This window comes from Schistocerca nitens, chromosome 7 (genome assembly GCF_023898315.1).
Source record: "Schistocerca nitens isolate TAMUIC-IGC-003100 chromosome 7, iqSchNite1.1, whole genome shotgun sequence".
Taxonomy (NCBI): Eukaryota; Metazoa; Arthropoda; class Insecta; order Orthoptera; family Acrididae; genus Schistocerca; species Schistocerca nitens.
Genome location: NC_064620.1, coordinates 454027313 through 454051077, shown reverse-complemented (window position 1 = coordinate 454051077; position 23765 = coordinate 454027313).

Genomic DNA, 23765 nt, shown 5'->3' with positions numbered 1-23765 from the left:
AGTAAGAATGATGTATTTAATTTACCAATAACAGAAACCTATTTTGGAGAATACGTTCACAAGGCAAAGATATAATTTTATACTGCTTATGTCTCGTTGTCAATCAACGATATCCTATATAAGTAGCGCCTACAACTATATCCTTGACCCTATTGAAATTTCATCGCAATGGACTATTTCGTTAATCTCAACCTTTCAGAATTAAATGGAATGACTTTTCATTTATAATTAACCACTTTTCCATAATAGGCAATTTGCTTTCCCTATTTAAAGATTAATTATCTTTCTTTTCGTTATAAGTCGTTCAAAAAACAATACTGTTCCTTCTCTTTAATTTCTTTGAACTTTGTTTTCACCAGTATTCCAATCTTTGGATTTAGTAGTCTGCTTTCAAATAAGCACTTAATTATTTTTTTTAATAGTTTGGGGATAAAGGACAAGCCAGGTACTGACTTTTTCAGTTTAAAACCGTTTTTTTTATTTCCTGCAGTACTTACAGGTACAAGTAAGCATTTTGTTTTAAGAGTGCTGGTTATCTATTCAAAAACCCACTAGGCGGAAATGTAATAAAAAAATAAAACAAAAAAACTGAGTGTCAACGCCACTTTTCAGCTATATGGACTTCAAATAATCGGACAAACTCAGCCACTTCAGGCGTTGACTTCTGCGGCCCACTAATATTTAAAACTTTCAACACAGCACTCGATGATCTCTTTCAGAGAGAATTAGCGTGTTATCTTTTAAATGGTTCTTGATTGTCGTTTAGGCCAAAGGGAAAAGCTCTCACATTCTCAATAAAATTCTGATCGTTTCTCCATAAATAACATTTTATATAGACAACATATTCAGTACATGCAACGAGATTTTCGGAATTTTCTATATTCCGACGCTCACTCCGAAGTCACACATTAAATCCTAACCAAATATCGCTAAGTCACTATTCCTCAGTGCTTGCGTATACCTTTACAACCACAATAATGCAGTGCAACGCTTTAATTCTCAACCACAAAATAACTGAACGACTTTGCGTGAACACGTCTCTTCACATACACTATCCAACGGAAAATCTCACAAACATATTGAAACACGGTTCGTCTACCATCGTCTGGCTATTAAGCAGCACAACGCACCATTAACCACAAATAGGAGAAACTAATCTCACACTTCAATGAATCGGAGCTTTTCCTGTACCTGTGAGTCTACACTCTACCAAAATCGGCAAAATAATAATTTTCTACACAAGCCGATAATCTTCTCAAAATACCTATCTAAACGACTTAGCTGCTTTGAACACATTTCAGTTCTATCCGCATTGCAGACTAGTTCATGCATCGTACGTGTGAGCCGATCTTATCATGCTTTGAGGTAGTCTTTCTCGAAGCTCACTGCTCGAACGATACTCCATTACCACTCCTGAAATTCCAAAAGGACAATCCAAGCACCATTCTCTGCGACAAAACATATCACGCTAATTCTCTCTAACAATAAGTGTTTCTTCTTTGCAGTCGCCGGCAAATGTTCGTAGTGGCTAGCTGCATCGTAGCTGTTATCTTTGGCGCACGCTGCGATTCAGCAATCGGCTGGACGTTGGAAACTCGCTGACTTGACAGGACACAGCTTTTCTCGACCATCAGGTATCACATATCTGCAACATTTTAACACAAAAAATTGAGGAAATTATACAAGCACCATAATCTCTTCATTCTTCTAGCACATAAAAATCGATAGTAAGTTGAGGCGATACAAACAAGTGATGCGCTTTTTTCTAGGCTGAAGACGGTTTGGCACGTTACACCTTCCAAATGGTCCTGTCGTGAATCAGAAATTGCTTCTAATTTTTTGTCAATTATTCCTTAAAAAATCTGTTAAATTAAGGGATTCGTGCATGGAAGTTCCTCCGGGCAAACGTGCATCCAATTTATCTTCATTTACAATCAATATGGCATAACCTTCGTTCGGACTGAGGACGGTCTTACACTGATTTAACATTTTCTTCCAAGAATCCCTTTCAATGGTGGTGTGGAAACGCTTAGAAAGATTTCGCTTAAGAGATGCAGCTAAGATATGAAGTCTACTTGAACTTGTTGTTTCATATTTACACTTTTCCTCTGAAATGCACCTCCAACTTAAGCCTTCCGCAACGGCACTGTTGGCTATGTTTTATTCAATTACAACTTTTAAAGGTATCTTCTCATATCACCGACACTTTACTGCCTGGCTTGAGGACACAACGTGCTACAACATTATTAATTTCTAAACATCATATTGGATGCGTGAAGCAGACTGATTCACTGGCTTCTTCAAGTAATCTCTTCCTCAGCTCGCTAAATTCTATACACAGAACTTCTCACTCCAACTACGTTATTCCTTTGTAAAGTCGCGAGCCACCTACGTCTTCTCGAGGAGCGTCATCCTGATGCAAGTCAGCTGACTTCAGTTCAACTATGTGGGGAGAAGGCCCTACGTTCATTCACGACCCATGTCCTTCGAAATACCGCAGGTTATGATCATAGGGATGCTGGCCACATGATACATGGTCTCAGATCTTGTGCCACTGGCTTAAAGTTTGGTTCAATGAAGAGCGTGGGACACTGCCTTTGCTCAAACCACTCGCTGTAAAATAGAATCATCGCTTATCTTCTCGTGGCTGTATGTTCATGCAATCCTTGATCACTGCCTAGCTCCTGCAGCGTGAAATGAAACCACATCACACACGTTTCTTCCAGCAATGACTGTCTCCTGTCGCAGTTTGTATGGTAGCTTTGTTATGCAGATCCGAATAAGTTCTGTGGGTTCGTAAGGTCAAGTTAACAGTTCCCTTTGTGGTTTTCTCTGAAAAGCTTTACTAGGTCGCGATCATTGCTTTAGTTATAATTTTAATTCACCAGATTACTCAATTTGATTCTGTTCTGAATGATCTGTGAACTAAATTCATTCGAAAACGTTCTTCAAAAGTCGTCGCGTTTTTGACATTCACCCATTAGAGTTTACATCCTGGCGCCTGCTTTGTCGTGCAAATGGCTGCATACAAATTTAATTTTTAGTGCCTTTCTCCAAGATGATGAAAGTGCATTAACAAACTGACACGACTACATTTCGGGATGCTGTTCTTTGCAGCATCTGTAAACAGAGTAATTCAGTACCGATACAGAATGTCTTCTATATTATTATTCAACATCAGAATCGCTGGTCTGATTCATCTGATCTGTTGCTTCGGGAGACTGACGTACTTCACAAAGCCATTCTTTCAGGTCCGTTATTTCCACTGTTTCTCTCCATCTCTTTCTATACCTCTTTTCTTCGCTCCTGATTATATGAATTTCACCCGGATGGGAACCCTCTCTGCCTATGTTTGCCCTCTGCAGTGCCACTGGCGCCTCTCCGTGTCTTATATTTGTTTCGAGCTGCACCTGTTTGAATCCTTGCAGTGAACATACTTCCTCATTTTCGCACATCGCAGCACCTTGTGTTCTACCAGATTCCTCTTTACCTCACAACGACATTTGCTCCACGGTTGGTGCACGCGCTTCGAACTTCCCTGCGACCTTGCCAGCTTCATTCCTCTGTGCCTGCTATACAACCTCTGGTCGTGCCACCTGCTGACATACACAATATAGAATTTCGTGATACTCTGAACACATTTCACTCACGACTTCTTTAACTTGTTTCCTATGTGGTTCCACATTTTTACGCACTATTAAATCATGCTTGATGGCCGTCACCTGGTCCTCAAAATTCTCAGCCATATTACTCAAACCTTGCCTTACTTCCTTTAGTACCATATGAATCAAGTCAATAGCTACCTGACTGTCGGCGACCACCGTATCTACTCCAGCCACCGAATTATCTAACTTTTTATTTCGGGTGTCACTTTTTTTATAGAGCACCTTCATTTGCTCATCTAATTTCTGGTCTTGATCATCAAATCGTTTATCAAATAGTTTTTCCTGGTTATCTAATTTCTTATCCATTGTCAGCAAAAACCACAAGACTAAGTCTGCTGGTGAGTGCGTCGTTAATTCCTCTGTGCCAACGAAGGCGGCCAACATGATCCTAACTAGAGTGGACTCGTCGTCCTCGAAGTCCGAGCCTCTGCCTGCTGTTTCGTTGATGACAGGGTTCCCTACTATCCTAGTGCCGGGCGGGGTGGCCAAGCGGTTCTAGGCCCTTCAATCCGGAACCGCGCGACTGCTACGGTCGTAGGTTCGAATCCTGCCTCGGGTATGGATGTGTGTGATGTCCTTAGGTTAGTTAGGTTTAAGTAGTTCTAAGTTCTAGGGGACTGATGACCTCAGATGTTAAGTCCCATAGTGCTCGGAGCCATTTGACCCATTTTTACCATCCTAGTATGCTAAATAAGTGCACTGGATAAGGGCAGGAAGGGTCCTCAATAACTGACTGGCGTGGTTTACAGCTGGACCGTAATGCACTCACCCTCGTGCACTTAGGACCGCTCAGTGGCACCTTACCTATTGTGGGCAGCTGAGCGAAGACTGAACATTTACAATTGCTACATATATATATACTGTCATGGAATTCCTCCTAATCTCATATCGGACCTCCTTTTGTCCTTTGTAGTGCATCAATTCGACGTGGGATAGACTCAACAAGTCGTTAAAAATGCACTGCAGAAAAATTGAGCATGCTGCCGCTATAGCCTGTCTGTAATTTTGAGAGTGTTGGCGATGCAGGATTTTGTGCACGAACTGATCTCTCTATTATATACCATAAATGATCGGATTCATGTCGGGCGATCTGTGTGGCCATACCATTGCCTCGACTTGTCCAAAATGTTCTTCAAACCAATCGGGATGACAGTGGCCAGGTAACAGGGCGCATCGTTGCTTGGGAACATGTAGCCGATGGATGGATGAAAATGGTCTCCAAGTAGCCGAACAAAGCCATTTACAGTCAACGATCGGTTAAATTGGACCAGAGACAGCCCACACCGTTATGGAGCCCCCACCAGCTTGCACAGTGCCTTGTTGACGACTTCGGTCTGCACTATACTCGAACCCTGCCATCAGCTATTACCAGCCCAAACCGGGACTAATCTGACCAGACCACGGTTTTCTGGCCATCTAGGGTCCAACCGATATGGTCACGAGCCCAGGAGAGGTGCTGCAGGTGATGTCGTGCTGTTAGCAAAGGCACTCTTGTCAGTCGTCCGCTGCCATTGCCCATTTACGCCAGAATTCGCCGCTCTTTCCTACCGTATACGTTCTTCATTCGCCCCCTATGATTTATGCTGTTATTTCACTAATTTACTTGTCTCTTAACACTGACAACTCTACGCATACGCTGCTGCTCTCGGTCGTTAAGTGGAAGGCTTCGGCCACTGTGTTGTCTGTGATGAGATGCAATGCCTGAAATTTTGTACTCTCGGCACACTCTTGACGCTGTGTATCTCGTAATATTGAATTCCCTAATGATATCCAAACTTTAATGCCCCCTGCGTCTAGCTCCAGTTACCATTCCACGTTCAAAGTCTGTTAATTCCTATCACGCGGCCATAATAGCTTCAGGAACCTTTCCACATGGATCACCTGAGATCAAATGACATCTCTGCCAATGCACTGCTCTTTTATACGTTACATACGCGATACTACCACTACGTGAATATGTGCATATCGCTATCCCATGACTTCTGTCATCTCAGTGTGAAACACACCTGCGTGTTGGTGAAAAAGTTAGAGAAGTGGTTGGAAGAACAACAAGCAGGCGAGCTTGTCAGTATTTCGGCCTAACACAATACATACTAACACGCGTTGATTGCCTACTCTGAAACAGGCCAAGAACGATGGAAGCTCATTTTTTATGCAGTTTTGTCCAGGTGCGCGAATAGTAGAGTAATGGCGTATATTTTTCTCACGGTGAAATCGTTCTTGACTGGACTACAGTTCACACGAAAACATTTACGTAGAATTAACACTACCACACGTACGCTATCTGAGCTGAGAACTATTCAAGAACGGTAGAAACTCTGTGCGAACATGCCCTCATTGTGCATGGAAGACAACAGCATCCCGCTCGATACACCACATTTGCTCATATCAAATTGTTCGTGTCTAATTCCCCTACACTATTGTGGTACGCTGGCCACGGTGGCCAAGCGGTTCTAGGCGCTTCAGTCCTGAACCGCATGACTGCTACGGTCGCAGGTTCGAATCCTGCCTCGGGCATGAATGTGTGTGATGTCTTTAGGTTAGTTAGGTTTAAGTAGTTCTAAGTTCTAGGGGACTGATGACCTCAGATGTTAAGTTCCATAGTGCTCAGAGCCATTTGAACCGTTGTGGTACATTGTTATTAGTTACCTTTTACACCTGTAAAAAGGACAAATACATGAGGAATGATAAAATCGATTTATTCAGTTGGTAACAGAAGTCGCGAGAGCGCTCGCCTTATCGTTATGATGAACTGCACAGCTTGACTGTCTCTTGACACAGCATAAGATATGAGGAGTTTATGTGCTATGAACATATTGTCTACAGGCACGAAGTCGAAACACTATTCTAGCATATCAGACTTTCTAAGATAATATTTACTATACTGCTGCTGATTAAATTATCTCTTATACTTATGTGCTGTGTTCAATAAGCTAACAAAAAACTCTATTTAGTATGCAGTGTACTGAAGCTGTGAATTACAACTTATCATGATAATGTTAAGAATATAGTCATATTTGGTAAAAGAAAGTAGTCTAACCGTCACGAATTAACAGAATAATATGTACTTTCGGTTCCGTAAAGGTCCGTTTTTACCTTCATTCCGTCATCACTGTGAAGTAGTGTTTCGAGACTATATCAGTAGGGTTATCTAGTTAAAAAATTGTTCACTGCCATAATTAACTCAGTACAATTGACAGACGCAGAAAAGTCGGGCATTGAGAAGAGGCTACAGGGTACAGAGCCAAGGTCTACATCTACATCTACATGGATACTCTGAAAATCACATTTAAGTGCCTGGCAGAGGGTTCAACGAACCACCTTCACAATTCTCTATTATTCCAATCTCGTATAGGGCGCGGAAAGAACGAACACATATCTTTCCGTACGAGCTCTGATTTCCCTTGTTTTATGGTGGTGGTTGTTTCTCCCTACGTAGAGCGGTATCAACAAAATATTTTCGCATTCGGAGGAGAACGTTGGTGATTGGATTTTCGTGAGAAGATTCCGTCGCAACGAAAAACGCCTCTCTTTATGGCGGAGAAGTTTTCTTAAAATTTCTTTACTGATTGTTTATCTGCCTGTTACTTGATCTTTGATAGAGCAGGAACAAATATTGTATCTAGCGAGATTAAAACCTGAAAGCAAAACAGCCTTACTCTGGAATGGCTTTATACGTTACAGCAAATTAGTTTCTCTTCAAAGCGCACGTTACCGCTACGCTGACATACAACAGTAGCGTACATAGCTATATACAGGGATATTTCTGTAGCATACATCACTATATATATATATATATATATATATATATATATGTGTGTGTGTGTGTGTGTGTGTGTGTGTGTGTGTGTGTGTGTGTGTGTGCAAAAGACAGTATGTTAAGGGACATGTACTTTGGCATGTGATAGTGTCCTAACCACTCATGCGAACGTTCATCGTTATATGCACCAAGACGGACCTACGCTACTAAGATAAACCCTATTTCGTATACGACATGTATACGGTGTCAGCTATGATTTTTGTATATGGAACTACATCATATGCGTGCTTCTGGCGTATCACATGGGGCTTGGTAAAACTGTTCAAATGTATCTCCTTTTCCAAGTTTACGTGGATACAAGTTCAGCATCAGGCAGTTTTCCATTTGAACCCTTTCCATTGGCCGGCCGCGGTGGCCGTGCGGTTCTGGCGCTGCATTCCGGAACCGCGGGACTGCTACGGTCGCAGGTTCGAATCCTGCCTCGGGCATGGGTGTGTGTGATGTCCTTAGGTTAGTTAGGTTTAAGTAGTTCTAAGTTCTAGGGGACTTATGACCTAAGATGTTGAGTCCCATAGTGCTCAGAGCCATTCATTCGAACCTTTCCATTGCTGCTTGCTTTTAAAAGCCGAAACAGAAACCATCGCCATTCATCATTATATATTATAAGAGCAAGTGTGCAATGTGCGTGCCACTAAAACGCAGAAACGTGTCCCGATGCGATGAAGGGAGTTAAATGATGTGGTAGCCCTCTATCTCCCATCCACGGAGAAGGTTCCCGTTTTTACCTGAAGGGCGTTCTTTTGAAGATATAAGGGCTGTGAAGTTACGTCCTCTTAAGAATTCCTACAGCATTATTAGAGAATATTCCAGAACATTCCAGAGTATTCGAGAGCATTCCACAACATCCCAGAATCTTCCGGAATGTTCCACAATGACCCGAGATGTTCTAGAATGTTTGGGAATAATCTGGAACATTTGGTAACATTCCATCATGTTCGGGAACATTCCGGAACATCCCAGAGCATTGTGAAACATTCTAGAACACTCTAGAATGTTGTTGAATGTTCCGGAACGTTGTGGACCTTTCGAAGCCTTTTTAGTATGTTTTGGAATTCACCATTGGTTGGGCTACCCATTGGTAAAGACCCGTTATTGGTTCTTAAGTCAGTTTCTTATCAGTGACGAAGGGAGGAACCGAGAAAGTAGTACAGTGAGTGAATAAAACACAAAGAGTGTAGTGTGAGTAGCCAGTGTGATACAATGACTGAATATAAATCGAAAATAAAATGTGAAATGTGTGCAAAGAGTTTTTAGTGTATTTGTTAGTAAAAAGTTAATTTGTTTTATATTTTAGACAATGCTCAAACGCAAAAGAGGAGGAGATCTTGCTAGTTCCGAAGCAAAGCGGAAAAAACAAGAAGAACAGGGAAAAAACGAACCAGGCAAGAACGCGAAGCACCTATTGTAAGTAGGCTGTTTAGATTTTTATGTTGGTAACGTCACGTGGCGCTCTGTATGAAAATCACTGACTGTGCTGTGTGCAGTCTCTGGCTGGTTGGCATTGTTGGAATATTCGCTATTGTAGTGTTGGGCAGTTGGATGTGAACAGCGCATAGCGTTGCGCAGTTGGAGGTGAGCCGCCAGCGGTGGTGGATGTGGGGAGAGAGATGGCAGAATTTTGAGAGCGGACGATCTGGACGTTTGTCCATCAGAAAGAGTAAATTTGTAATACTGGATATCATGAACTGATATATATATATATGATGACTTTTGAACATTATTAAGGTTAATACATTGTTTGTTCTCCATCAAAATCTTTCATTTGCTAACTATGCCTATTAGTAGTTAGAACCTTCGTAGTTAGTATCTTTTATTTAGCTAACAGTATTGGCGCTCGCTGTACTGCAGTAGTTTGAGTAACGAAGATTTTTGTGAGGTAAGTGATTCATGAAAGGTATAGGTTATTGTTAGTCACCGTTATTCTTTTGTAGAGATTATTGAAAGTCAGATTGCGTTGCGCTAAAAATATTGTGTGTCAGTTTAGTGTTGATCAGAATAAGTAAAGAGAGAAATATCTGAGTACGTTTAGTTTTGTTCAGCTGTTTGAAAATCAAATAACGTAGAGGTTTCCCAGCACTATCATTTATAAAATTTTTCCAAGGGGATGTTTCACTGTAAGTCCCCAACGAAGGGGAATTAGCACCATAGGAGGCAGCGAAACCGAAGAACAACGAAATGAATTGATTGAAGAATCAATAATTACGATACAATCTTACAAAGAAATACTGCGAACTGAAGCCAGCCATGAAAATATCATCCTAGAGAAGTGCAGACGAGGACAAGTAAACAGTACAACCAAACAAAGGAAGCATTCCACTTCGACCCGACGAAAGAATATAACAAACACGTTGTAATCGGAAAAATGGATAACATCTGCCAGTTTTGCAACGCGAAAAAATTCAGTAGAGAAACACGAGGATTCTGTTGCCTCAATTGAAAAAAAATCGATTACCACTAGTGGAAACACCTTCTCAGGAATTTTTACAATACATAACCGAGGAACTCTATATTCAAAACACTTTCTTCAAAATATAAAAGCGTACCACGCCTGCTTCCAAATGACTTCTTTCGGCGTCACTTCGATCAACACTAACAGAGATGAAATTGATTACGTTTTTTTCCGTCCAAGGACAAATCTGTCACAATATGGGATCATTGCTAACCACTATCCAACGAAGATCATAAATTTCTGCAAGTATATTTCGTCTGAAATGAAAAGGAATTGTACGAAATAGTAGTGAAAAACATGATTCACAGGCCATGCGGGCCATTAAACCTCGGTTCGCTATGTATAAGTGATGCAAAATTTACAAAAATTACCAAAAACTACTCTTTGACGACACACAAACCGGAGTTGATGGCTATCCCCAATACAGAAGGCAATCAGTCTAGAACGGTGGCTTCACTGCAAAAATACAAGTACGATGCAGCTACAAACTGGAAATAGATAATCATTGGGCAGTACCATGTAACACTTTTTTCTAAAATGTTCCAAGTACACATAAATGAAGAATACTGCAATTCAATGAAATCCATCAAACGTGTCTGTAACTGTGTGAACAAGGACAGGGACATGGCAGTGTTTCAAACAGCCAAAGACTGAGAACAACAATGCAGAAACGACGGGATCCTCAGTAACGTATGGGAATGAAGAAACATCAACATACACGAACGTGAACCAACTGCGCAACATCTAGCAATACGTTTTAACAATGAGCAGAGAGTTTACTTCACAGAAGACACCGCCAAAAAAATTGCAAGCGAACCACGTTAGAACACAACTTTCACAGCTCTTACAAAACACTCGTTCGACCTATACTTGAGTATTGCTCATCAGTGCTGGACCCGTACCAGGTTGGGTTGACATAGGAGATAGAGAAGATCCAAGGAAGAGCGGCACGTTTCGTCATATGGTTATATGGTAAGCGTGATAGCGTTACGGAGATGTTTATCAAACTCAAGTGGCAGACTCTGCAAGAAAGGCGCTCTGCATCGCGGTGTACCTTGCTGTCCAGGTTTCGAGAGGGTGCGTTTCTGAATGAGGTATCGAATATAGTGCTTCCCCCTACTTATATCTCCCGAGGAGATCACGAATGTTAAATTAGAGAGATTGGAGCGCGCACGGAGGCTTTCCGGCAGTCGTTCTTCCCGCTAACCATACGCGACTGGAACAGGAAATTGAGGTAATGACAGTGGCACGTAAAGTGCCCTCCGCCACACACCGTTGGGTGGATTGCGGAGTATAAATGTAGATTTAGATGTGCCAACTGTGCCAAACGGAAAAATTCGCGGAAATATTACTGTATGTCAACATCCTTACCTTCTATATGTGGAACACAACAAGAAAAATCTTTCAAAGACGCAAACAAGTAATTCCAGTTGAAGATCATCTAGGAATTATGAAAAGTGGCGCACTATGCCGACTATACAGCGTACATGCGAACAACGCCGAATGTTTTCACTTCCGCCGGCCGGTGTGGCCAAGCGGTTCTAGGCGCTACAGTCTGGAACCGTCCGACCGCTGCGGTCGCAGGTTCGAATCCTGCCTCGGGCATGGGTGTTTGAGATGTCCTCAGGTTAGTTAGGTTTAAGTAGTTCTAAGTTCTAGGGGACTGATGACCACAGCAGTTAAGTTCCATAGTGCTCAGAGCCATTTGAATTTTTTTTTTTTTTTTTTTTTTTTTTTTTTTTTGCCCGCATCTCGTGGTCGTGCGGTAGCGTTCTCGCTTCCCACGCCCGGGTTCCCGGGTTCGATTCCCGGCGGGGTCAGGGATTTTCTCTGCCTCGTGATGGCTGGGTGTTGTGTGATGTCCTTAGGTTAGTTAGGTTTAAGTAGTTCTAAGTTCTAGGGGACTGATGACCATAGCTGTTAAGTCCTATAGTGCTCAGAGCCATTTGAACCATTTTTTTGAACCTTTTTTTTTCACTTCCGGATGTTGTTAGACGAAATACGGGGACCAATAAGTTCCACAGATCTCAAGACTGTTGACGGTTACTCATGCTAGACGTACATAGAAGCATGCCAAAGTTTAGGACTACTTGGAAACGACAATTTTGGGAATTAAGGCAGTAAACCCCTCTCACAGCCTCAGCTGTACAAATGAGCGACTTATTCCCCTTAATTCTAACAACATGTAACCCACCGAATCCAAAACAGCTATGGGACTCCTTCAAAGGGAGTATGAGTGATGACATACTATACCAGATTTGGCAAGCTCATCCTCAACTGACCATGGATTTCAACAAAGACATCTTCAATGAAACACGCATTCTCCCAGAAAATAAAGGTTTATTTCGAAATTACAGGGGAAGAAATCTACAACATCAACGAACTACTTTAATATACAACAAACCACTCCTTAATGACAATCAGAAGGAAATTTTAGCGTTATCATGGAACGGATCGACAACAACACTGACGGAATTATTTACTTGGACGCACCGGGAAAACGTTTCCAATAAATCTGCAGAGTGAAAATCTCATTGTGGAAACATCCCCCAGGCTGTGACAAAGCCATGTTTTCGCAATATCCTTTCTTTCAGGAGTGCTAGTTCTGCAAGGTACGCAGGAGAGCTTCTGTTAAGTTTGGAAGGTAGGAGACGAGGTACTGGCAGAAGTGAAGCTGTGAGGACGGGGCGTGAGTCGTGCTTGGGTAGCTCAGTTGGTAGAGCACTTGCCCGCGAAAGGCAAAGGTCCCGAGTTCGAGTCTTGGTCCGGCACACAGTTTTAATCTGCCAGGAAGTTTCATATCAGCGCACACCCCGCTGCAGAGTTAAAATCTCATTATGGTTAATGCTGTTTGAGGATTACACTGCGTAGAGCATATCGGGTTACAACAGCGGTATGTGGGCGAGTGTTCTACTGTTCGAAAACACCCCCTTTGACTGCTCATCATGAATGGCAGCACAACAGGTCGAATCACCAGACTGCCGTACAGATTTGCGAGGGTGTGTGGAATAACCACGGGAGCACTCCTGCTGCCATATGAAATCGCACCACTGACCATAGCTCCATGTGTACGTCCACTGAGCCTAGGCTGCAGACAGGCTGGTTGCAGGCCCTCAACTGGCCTCCTTCTAACCAACACACGGCCTTCACCGGCACCGAGGCAGAACTAGTTTTCATCACAAAACACAACAGACCTCCATACTGCCCTCCACTGAGCTCTCGCTTGACACCACTGAAGTCGCAGATGGCGATGGTTTGGGGTGAGTGGAGTGCACACGACAGGGCTTCTGGCTCGGAGCTGTCCTTCAAGAAACCGTTTTGTAATAGTTTGTTGTGTCACTCTGGTACCAACTGCTACTCAAATTGCTTCTGCAGTCCAGTACGATGTGCCAGAGCCATACGCCTAACACGATGGTCTTCCCTCTTGGCAGTGGAAAGTGGTCGACGGAGTCCAGTCTTGTTGCAACCGTACAATCTCGTGTCCACCGATGCTAGTAGTTATGTACAGTGGCTACATTCCTGCCAAGCCTCTCTGCCATATCGCAGAAGGAACACCCAGCTTCTCGTATCCCTATAACGCGACCTTGTTTAAATTCAATGAGTTGTTGATAATGGCGTCTTTGTCGCCTTAAAGTCATTCTTGAATAACCTCAACTCACCACGTTCAATCTTAAAGGTAACTAACGCTCACGAGCGTTACAGCGTGTATTTAAAGCAAACGTGATTTGCATCCTCATAGTGGAGCCACTTAACGCCATTCTTATGCGACTGGCACGAAATTTAATAGACATCTTCTCTGAGACGTAGAAACACTCCTAGCAACTTTCGTTTATGTCGCACTTTTTTTCCGCCTGTGTATTTACCGAGTAGGTAAGCCGGAAAGCCATTACACAAGAGTTATTCACATTGTAGCAGTTGGCGTAATATTTTTTCCTGTAAAATTGCAACAGCGAGAGAGTGTATTAGCTGGATGATTTTAATTAGACCTATTCACTCAGTCTTTCGTGTGCAGGTAGGAAATGCAACAACTTTTTTTTCAAATTATTGGGAAATGTGTATTTATTTACCCGCTACCTGCGAATAGCACACTACAACGACGCTACTGCAGTTATGAAAATGGAAATACCATATATCGAGAGAAATCAAAATCTTAAATTTCTGTCACATTAGGGTACAACAACAAAGCCTCTTTATTCATCTTGGATACAGGTCTTTGCTCAGTATCCTGGCGATGTAAATTATAGTACATATAATACTTCATTTGCCTCGCGGACGAAGCCCAGTGTGCACGATCATTCTTTGCAGTAGCACACTGCCCACACTCCCACGTCTCCTGTAGTAGAGGTGTTATAACTGCAATAATGCCCATCGAATCAATTTTTCCGTCTGCAACGCGCGCGCGCGCGCGCAAAGAAGAAGCAACACCCTCCCTGTTCGCAAGACAACTTGTCAAGGACTTACAATGCCGTAGGTGTGTGGACAACTACGGACAGGAGAAACCGACCAGTTAAAACTGATACTTGTATTCTAGTTCTGAATAACCGGCATTTTTCGGTACTTTTTGGTCTCTGTTATAGCAGTTGCTTTTATTTTTTACTAGTAACCGAGAAAAAATACCGACATACTAATTAGCCATAACAAAAGCGCAAAATTTTTTAAATAAACCTTTTTGTAAGAGGGAGTAATTTTTATTTGTAAAATCTGCATTGGTTTGAAGTACTGCGTTAATTATAGACAATGGGGAAAGCGATAAGTGCTGTGTTAATAACAGAAACGAACAACAAACACTTGCCATAAGAACTGGTATAGCATTGCTGAGAGACTAATGTCCTTGTTGCCGTGTTTCGTTTAAGGTGCGTGTGGTGTGGATGACTTGCCACCACCTGGTCTATGCGGCAGTTTCTCGCTGTCGTCGTCGGCCATCCGTTGTACTGCACAATGGCACAACCCTAGTTTGGAAATGTTTTTGTTCAAATGTGTGTGAAATCTTACGGGACTTAACTGCTAAGGTCATAAGTCCCTAAGCTTACACACTACTTAACCAAAATTACCCTAAGGACAAACATGCACACCCATGCCCGAGGGAGGACTTGAACCTCCGCCGGGACCAGTCGCACAGTCCATGACTGCAGCGCCTAAGACCGCTCGGCTAATCCCGCGCGGCGAATTGTTTTTGCGAAATGATGTAACAGTGAAGTAGAATGCTTCATTTGCTTCAAAAGAGTAAAGAATTGTTCACAATTTCTATGACGTAATAAATGAGAAACGAAATTATGGTAACAGCAATAAATTAAAAACTTAACAAATCATTCATAGTATTCGATAAAAATAGAAAGAAACTGATCTGCTACCTGTCTCTACACGACATGCCTTTATCTGCCTGTAGTCCTTGAAAACGGACAACAACACGAAAAATAACATTCTTCAACTTAAGTTTTCACCCTTTAGTATTAAGTTCGTAATGCCGAAATAGTGGTACAATCGCCGATTACAGCATGATTTTAAGCATCATTTCAAAAAATTACAGTCAGTAAGCGAAAATATTGCTGATTTTTTGAAGTGTTGAGCCACTTACCACTTTTGGAGAAATGCAGCAAACGATGGACGGACTAAGTTCTGTTTTATTTGACTATTTAATTCAATATTTTGATTCTATGTATCTTGAAACTGGGTCAGAATTTCCATTCTTTCTTCAACTTCTACGATTATTACAAAATGTCAGCTGCTCATGGTCTTGCGGTAGCGTTCTCGCTTCCCTCACACGCGGTCCCGGGTTCGATTCACGGCGGAGTCAGGGAGTTTCTCTGCCTCGAGATGACTGGATGTTGTGTGTCTTTCATTATCATTTCATCCTCATTCACTCGCAAGTCGCCGTAGTGACGTTAAAGAACTGGGGTCTCCCGGCCACCAATGCTATCCGCCATTTATTATTATTCATTACAGAAAATAAATGGAATAAAAAACTGTAATTTCAGAAACTGTTATTTTCAGCAGTTTTAACAGTCCGTTAAACCGATTGTTTCAGCGATATCCGCCGTGCCTATGGCCTATGGACAACGGGGTGTAACTCCATACACGGATCGTGACAAACCTCAATTCGAGTTGAAGATGACTGCTAATTCAGCTGTTGTAGGCTCGCAGCAACTCTCCTGCGGTTTCCCTCGCAGAGGGGGCACGTTTACTGAACGCAACGACAGGCTTGTGTCCACAACCCGCAGTGCAAACTGCGGTGGTCGCAGGAGTTACACGCAGTTGGCGGGCAGCGGCCGCGCGCGCCTGAGAAGGCATTTATTGACGTCAGCAGCTGCGGCTGCAGCGGTCGGCAGTAATTACGGCCGCACACGGCGGGATCCGCATCGACTGCGTGCGGTCTCCGCCCTCGGTAATATAGCCCACGAGGCGGACTCGCTCCATTCAGCGATTTTACTTGGCAGGCGCCCGCCGTAAACCTGCCAGACACGTTTCACGTTTCCCATACCTGCTGCCGCGATGGTCGTCAGATTAACTTGAAACCGAAGTGCAGTGCTGAATGTCAGGAACATGCAACAAGCTGTACTAAGCCTCCGATATTGGCAGTAGCACCTACAAATAGAATCCTTTGTTGCAGACGTGGCGACTGCACACTGTAACCTGACAATATAGGGAGTTTGCTTGACAATTGAACATCCTTGCTGTCGTTTACTTCGTGTCACTACTTACACCGTCTCCTCCCTCCATTTTTGTTTTATGTGTTTGTAGAAAATGCAATACAAACAAGGAAAAGCGGCAACAAAGAACTCAAAATTAAATGTAAACAAACGCTAATAGGTAGACTGTCATATTACGTGCATAACTGATAATGCTGTTGTAGTTGTGCTACCTTTACACTTGAATTTCTGAAGACGGAAATATTTCCGAAACACCTCTTACATTCTTTGTGATCAATGGAGTCACTCTTCACCTACCTTTTTATGCGACCTAGCCAGGTTAACTACAGATCTACGCATATTTACTAGGATGGTCGCTAGCGTCCTATGTAATTTTACGTCGCACCTGTATTATTTATTAAATATGTTTTCGATTTACTGATGCACTAGTCTCAAATGGACATGACCTGTAAATTAGTGTCACTATGAAGCACCAATTTCTACTAAGCGCTCGTCAAACTTATCAAGTCTCATAACTATTCTCTGCCTATATTACACACTGATATGAAGTCCAGAATTGAGTCAGTCTGGAACCGCACGACCGCTACGGCCGCAGGTTCGAATCCTGCCTCGGGCATGGATGTGTGTGATGTCCTTAGGTTAGTTAGGTTTAATTAGTTCTAAGTTCTAGGGGACTTATGACCACAGCAGTTAAGTCCCATAGTGCTCAGAGCCATTTGAACCATTTGAACCAGAATTGAGTGATGTTCTGTCAGGTCCAAGTACGATAGAAACCAGAAGACGTATTCAGAATGAGATTTTCACTCTGCAGCGGAGTGTGCGCTGACATGAAACTTCCTGGCAGATTAAAACTGTCTGCCAGACCGAGACTCGAACTCGGGACCTTTGTCTTTCGCCGGCAAGTGCTCTACTTTTTTTTTTTCCGTTGCGTTTGGTCTGGGCGGACGTCACTAGACATCCATTCAAGCTGATCGTTGATTCTTTTACTGAGTTTTTTTTTTTATTACAGAGGACGAGCAGCTCTCTGACCGAACACGCAAAGCTACCGTGCCGGCTCCATCGGAGCTACCCGTCCCCACAGCTTCAATTCTACCAGTACCTCGTCTCCTACCTTCCAAAATTCACAGTTCTTCTGCGAACCTCGCAGAACTAGAGCACTTGCCAGCGAGAGGCAAAGGTCCCGAGTTCGAGTCTCGGACCGGCACACAGTTTTAATCTGCCAGGGAGTTTCAGAAATAGTACTGTCGCTTGTTCCACCTGATCAAACCAGCAACACAAAACGACCTTTCGTATATTTAGTGTTATATATAAATAACAAAATAGTAGTTCTTACAAATAAGGTGTAATTTATTTAGTGTGTGGTTATAATCAGTAAGTGTAATGTTCCAAAAATTGAGCATTTGTTTACTAGTGCTGTAGAATATAATTACATCGAAAGATTTCTTCTAAATGGCAATGTACTAACAAGCGTGATACTCTTACTACAATTTAAAGAATACAAAAAAGTAATATTATTTTTAGGTTTCCGTACCTCGGTTGGTAAAAATGTTACCTTTCTAGGAACACTTTGTAGTCCGTCTCTCTATCTCACTATTAAACATTCTTCTCTCATAAAAAAACTGAAACTTCTAAGTCAGTGCAGTCACAATATACGGCCATGCATGTCACGTACTATTATTTTGATAATGGCAAACTGATTAGTCAAAAAATACGGCCTACATACTGTTGACCTAGAATTATGAAATGTGGCAGTCAGCAGGCTTTCACAGTAAAAGTGAAGGAAAAACTCCTTAAATCGTTAATTTGTAATTATATCACACGAAAAATTTCCTTTTTCATTTGTTATGCGATTTCAAACTTGAAACATTTTCAATAGCTTTGGACTTCCGGGTACCGATATCTTTACCAGTATCAGTATCGGCAGCCGCTACAAATTGTCGAGATTCTCTATTCCCGTGATGGACGAACTCTCTACGTACATAATTAAGTTTGTACAAAACCATCAGAGCGCGCGTCATACTCACATGTGAACAATTACTTATTGTTATCAGTGGTCTCCGGACATCACTCACTCAGGCAGCCAATAAGATCTAGGCCTAAAGCAGTGTATTACACTAATTAAATACTAATGTATGTCCCATATATTTATTTATTTATTTTATTTAATTATGTAAACCTGATCTGATTAGGGCCATCAGGCGCTCTCTTACATCGGACCAGCGTTTCGCATATATGGTACGATTGTTTACTGTTAGTTTTCCTAAAAAATTACAATTTTAGTATGACAAATACCATCAAAATTATTTATGTGTCTGAAGTTGCAATTAGAATAAATAATATTAGCTATGAACTAATAGTCTTAATACTGATAGTACTTGTCCTACTGCAACTGCTGACACTAATAAAGGTAGTAAAAATAATAATAATAACAATAGTAACAACATTGCTACTGGCAGATGTAAAAAGAAAATTATAGGTGTACAGGATAGATGGTTTTCTGATATAGCGAGTTCTGGGGAAAGGAAATTTAGGGAGACTGCACCAGCAAAGAACATTGGGAAAAGAGGAAGATTTGGTTGAAAAGAAGGACGTACAAGGCTAACAAGTGCGTACAGGGACGATGATAATCCTTATTGTTGCTTTAGTATGCCACTGACTGTCTTCTGAAGCTGAAGATGTTATTCAGTTCTCTGACGTAATGTGGGAGGTTCTTCCAGAGTAGGGTTCCTGTTACTGTGAAAATCTTCCAGAGAGTGGCTGAGCAATGGAAAGGGACAGAAAGGATTTTGCTCTCGTTTGAACCAGTGTTCGTGCCATGTTGTTCAGACAAAGCGTTAAGGTTGAGGAGAGGTATGAGTATCGGAGTTCGTCGATAAGACAATGGAGAAGACAGAGGTGCCCGCCGCGGTGGCCGTGCGGTTCTGGCGCTGCAGTCCGGAACCGCGGGGCTGCTACGGTCGCAGGTTCGAATCCTGCCTCGGGCATGGGTGTGTGTGATGTCCTTAGGTTAGTTAGGTTTAAGTAGTTCTAAGTTCTAGGGGACTTATGACCTAAGATGTTGAGTCCCATAGTGCTCAGAGCCATTTTTGGAGAAGACAGAGGGTATGGAAATCTCTGCGTTTGTCTGCAAGTAGCCAGGCTAGCTGTGCCTATGGCGCTGAATTATGATCAAAGAGTGTAACTACACACAGGAAGAGCTATGCGGAGTGGACTGGACGGCCTTTTGGGTTAGACGGGCCCAGGAATCTACAGAAAGCACGTCAGTCTGAAAGGGTGCAGGGCAAACACAAGACAATCGGCATTGTAGTTATGAACTGTCGTAGCTGTGTTCGGAAGGAACCAGAGCTCGAAGCGCTAATAGAAAGCATTGAATTTCAAATCGTTACAGATACGGAAATCTGGGTAAAGTCGTATATAATTCCAACCGAATTTTTTTAGAAAGCACCCAACTGTTTTCAGAAAGGATAGATTAATTACAGTTGGCAGTGAAGTATTTATTGCTGTCATAAGTTGTTTACCTTGTAGCGAAATTGAAGTAGATAGTTCCTGTGTATTAATACTGGCAGAGGTTACACTTAACAAACGGAATAAATTAATAATTTGTACCTTTTACAGACTATACCCGACTGAGATGATACAGTTGCTGAACAGTTCCAAGAAAGTTTGAGTTTCATTTCAAATAGGTACATTACTCATACAATTATAGTCTACATCTACATCTACCTCTATAGCCTGCAAGCCGCCGTGAGGTGCGTGGCAGAGGGTACGTTTTCACGTACCCGTTGTGAGGGTTTCTTCAACTTCTATTCACGGGAACAATGATTATTTGAATGCCTCTGTGCGTGCAATAATTATTCTAATCTTAACTTCATGATCCCTGTGTGCGCGATACGTAGGGGGTTGCAGAATATTCCTAAAGTTATCATTTAAAACCGATTATTGAAATTTTGTTATTAGACTTTCTTGGGATAGTTTACGTCTATCTTCAAGAGTCTTGCAGTTCACTTCCTTCAGTACCTCTGTGACACTCCTCCACGGATTAAACAAATCTGTAACCATTCGTGCTGCCCTCCTGTGTATACGTTCAATATCCCCTGTTAGTCCTCTCTGGTACGGGTCCCACACACTTGAACTATATTCTAGAACCGGTCGCACGAGTGATTTGTAAACAATCTCCTTTGAAGAGTGATTACAATTCCCCAGTATTCTAGCAATAAACCAAAACCTACCACCTGCTTTAACCACGACTGAACCTAGGTGATCATTCCACTTCATGTCCCTACAAACTATTACACCCAGGTATTTGTATGAGTTGACCGATTCCAAGAATGACTATAGACATTATAGTCATAGGATGCTACGTTTTTTTGTTTTGTGAAGCGCAAAATTTTACATTTCTGAACGCTTGAAGCAAATTGCCAATCTTTGCAAGACTCTGAAATATTATCAAGATATGACTGAATATTCATGCAACTTCTATAATACATTGCTTCATTATACGTAACTGAATCATCTGTAAAAAGTCTGAGGTTGGTATTAATATTTCCTGCAAGGTCATTAATATACAAAATGAACAGCAAGCGTTCGAACATACTTCCCGGGGGCTCATCTGAAGTTACTTCCACATCTGACGATGAATCTCCATCCAAGATAACATGCTTGTGTCCTCCGTACCAAAAAGTCATCAACCCAGTCACAAATTTCACTTGATACCCCACGTGATCGTACGTTTGACAACAAGCGTAGGTGTGGTACTGAACCAAATGCTTTTCAGTAATCAAGAAATTCAGCATCTACCAGGTTGCCTTGAACCAAAGCTTTCAGTATGTCATGTGAGAAAAGTGCGAGTTGGATTTCACATGATCGATGTTTCCGAAATCCATTCTGGTTAGCATTGAGGAGGTCATTCTGTTCAAGCCACCTCAATATGTTTGATCTCAGAATATATTCTAATATTCTACAACAAATTGATGTCAAGGATATTGGACGGTAATTTTGTGGATCACTTCTACTATCCTTCTTATAGACAGGTGCGACTTGTGTGTTTTTCCAAGAACTGAGCACGGTTTTTCTGTTCCAGGAATCTGCGATCGATCGTAATTAGAAGAGGGTGTAACTCAGCCGCAAATGCAGTATAGAGTCAGTATAGAGTCTAGTAGATAGTGTCGGAAGTTTCATGCGGCTTTTCGCGGATGATGCTGTAGTATACAGAGAAGTTGCAGCATTAGAAAATTGTAGCGAAATGCAGGAAGATCTGCAGCGGATAGGCACTTGGTGCAGGGAGTGGCAACTGTCCCTTAACATAGACAAATGTAATGTATTGCGAATACATAGAAAGAAGGATCCTTTATTGTATGATTATATGATAGCGGAACAAACACTGGTAGCAGTTACTTCTGTAAAATATCTGGGAGTATGCGTGCGGAACGATTTGAAGTGGAATGATCATATAAAATTAATTGTTGGTACGGCGGGTGCCAGGTTGAGATTCATTGGGAGAGTGCTTAGAAAATGTAGTCCATCAACAAAGGAGGTGGCTTACAAAACACTCGTTCGACCTATACTTGAGTATTGCTCATCAGTGTGGGATCCGTACCAGATCGGGTTGGCGGAGGAGATAGAGAAGATCCAAAGAAGAGCGGCGCGTTTCGTCAGAGGGTTATTTGGTAACCGTGATAGCGTTACGGAGATGTTTAGCAAACTCAAGTGGCAGACTCTGGAAGAAAGGCGCTCTGCATCGCGGTGTAGCTTGCTCGCCAGGTTTCGAAAGGGTGCGTTTCTGGATGAGGTATCGAGTATATTGCTTCCCCCTACTTATACCTCCCGAGGAGATCACGAATGTAAAATTAGAGAGATTAGAGCGCGCACGGAGGCTTTCAAACAGTCGTTCTTCCCGCGAACCATACGCGACTGGAACAGGAAAGGGAGGTAATGACAGTGGCACGTAAAGTGCCCTCCGCCACACACCGTTGGGTGGCTTGCGGAGTGTGAATGTAGATGTAGATGTAGTCTGACAGGGATTTCATCGCACCCTGGAGCTTTGTTCAATTTTAACGATTTCAGCTGTTTCTCAACACCACTGACACTATTACTTACTACAAAAATGGTTCAAATGGCTCTAAGCACTATGGAACTTAACATCTGAGTTCATCAGTCCCCTACACTTAGAACTACTTAAACCAAACTAACCTAAGGACATCACACACATCCATGTCCGAGGCAGGATTCGAACCTGCTACCGTAGCGGTGGCGCGGTTCCGGACTGAAGCGCCTAGAACCGCTCGGCCACAGCGGCCGGCAATACTTACTACATTCATCTTTTCCGTGGCACGAGTATTAAATTGGGGCAATGCTCTTGCGTTTTCCTTTGTAAAGGAACATTTGAATACAAAAGCATTTGAGCTTTTGATCTGCTACTCTCAATTTCAGTTCCTGTCTTATTCACTAGGGACTGGACACTGACTTTGGTGCCACTAACGGCCTTTACATATAACCAGAATTTCTTTGGGTTCTGTGAAAGATAACTTGAGAATATTCTGCAGCTGCAGTCACTGAAGCCATCACGCATGGCTCTCTTGACAGCCAAAAGCGTTTCAGTCAGTATCTCTCTATTTACAGCTCTACGCTTTATTTTACACCTATTGTGCAGTGATCTCTGTTTCTTTAGAAGTTTCTTTACAGTGACTGTATTTCTTGGAGGTTCCCTCCCATTATGAACTGTTCTACTGTGTGCATATCTGCCCAGTGCATGGTGAACTATTCTTTTAAACTTGATCCAGAGTTCCTATACTTGCTCCTGCCCTGAGCTGTAAGTTCCAAGTTCCTCATTGAGATATGACACTGATTTTTTACCTATTTTACTGAACATATACAGAGTGAGTCAGGAGGAAAGATACATGCTTTGAGGAGGTGATAGTATTAGTGATTCTGAACAGACAACTTCATAAGGGTGTATGCCCTATTCTGAATGGTTTCCGAGGTAGAACGCATTTAATATCGCTTTTGTAGGATTTTCTTGAATAACTCGAAAACCGCACCCTCCAGCAAAAACGTGTCGCAGTATAGAATTAAACTATATTAAATTTCCTTAAAAAAAGGTCCTATTAATTTTTTTTTTCTCTAGAACTAATGGTTTCTGTGGTGTCACCGCTAGACACCACACTTACTAGGTGGTAACTTAAATC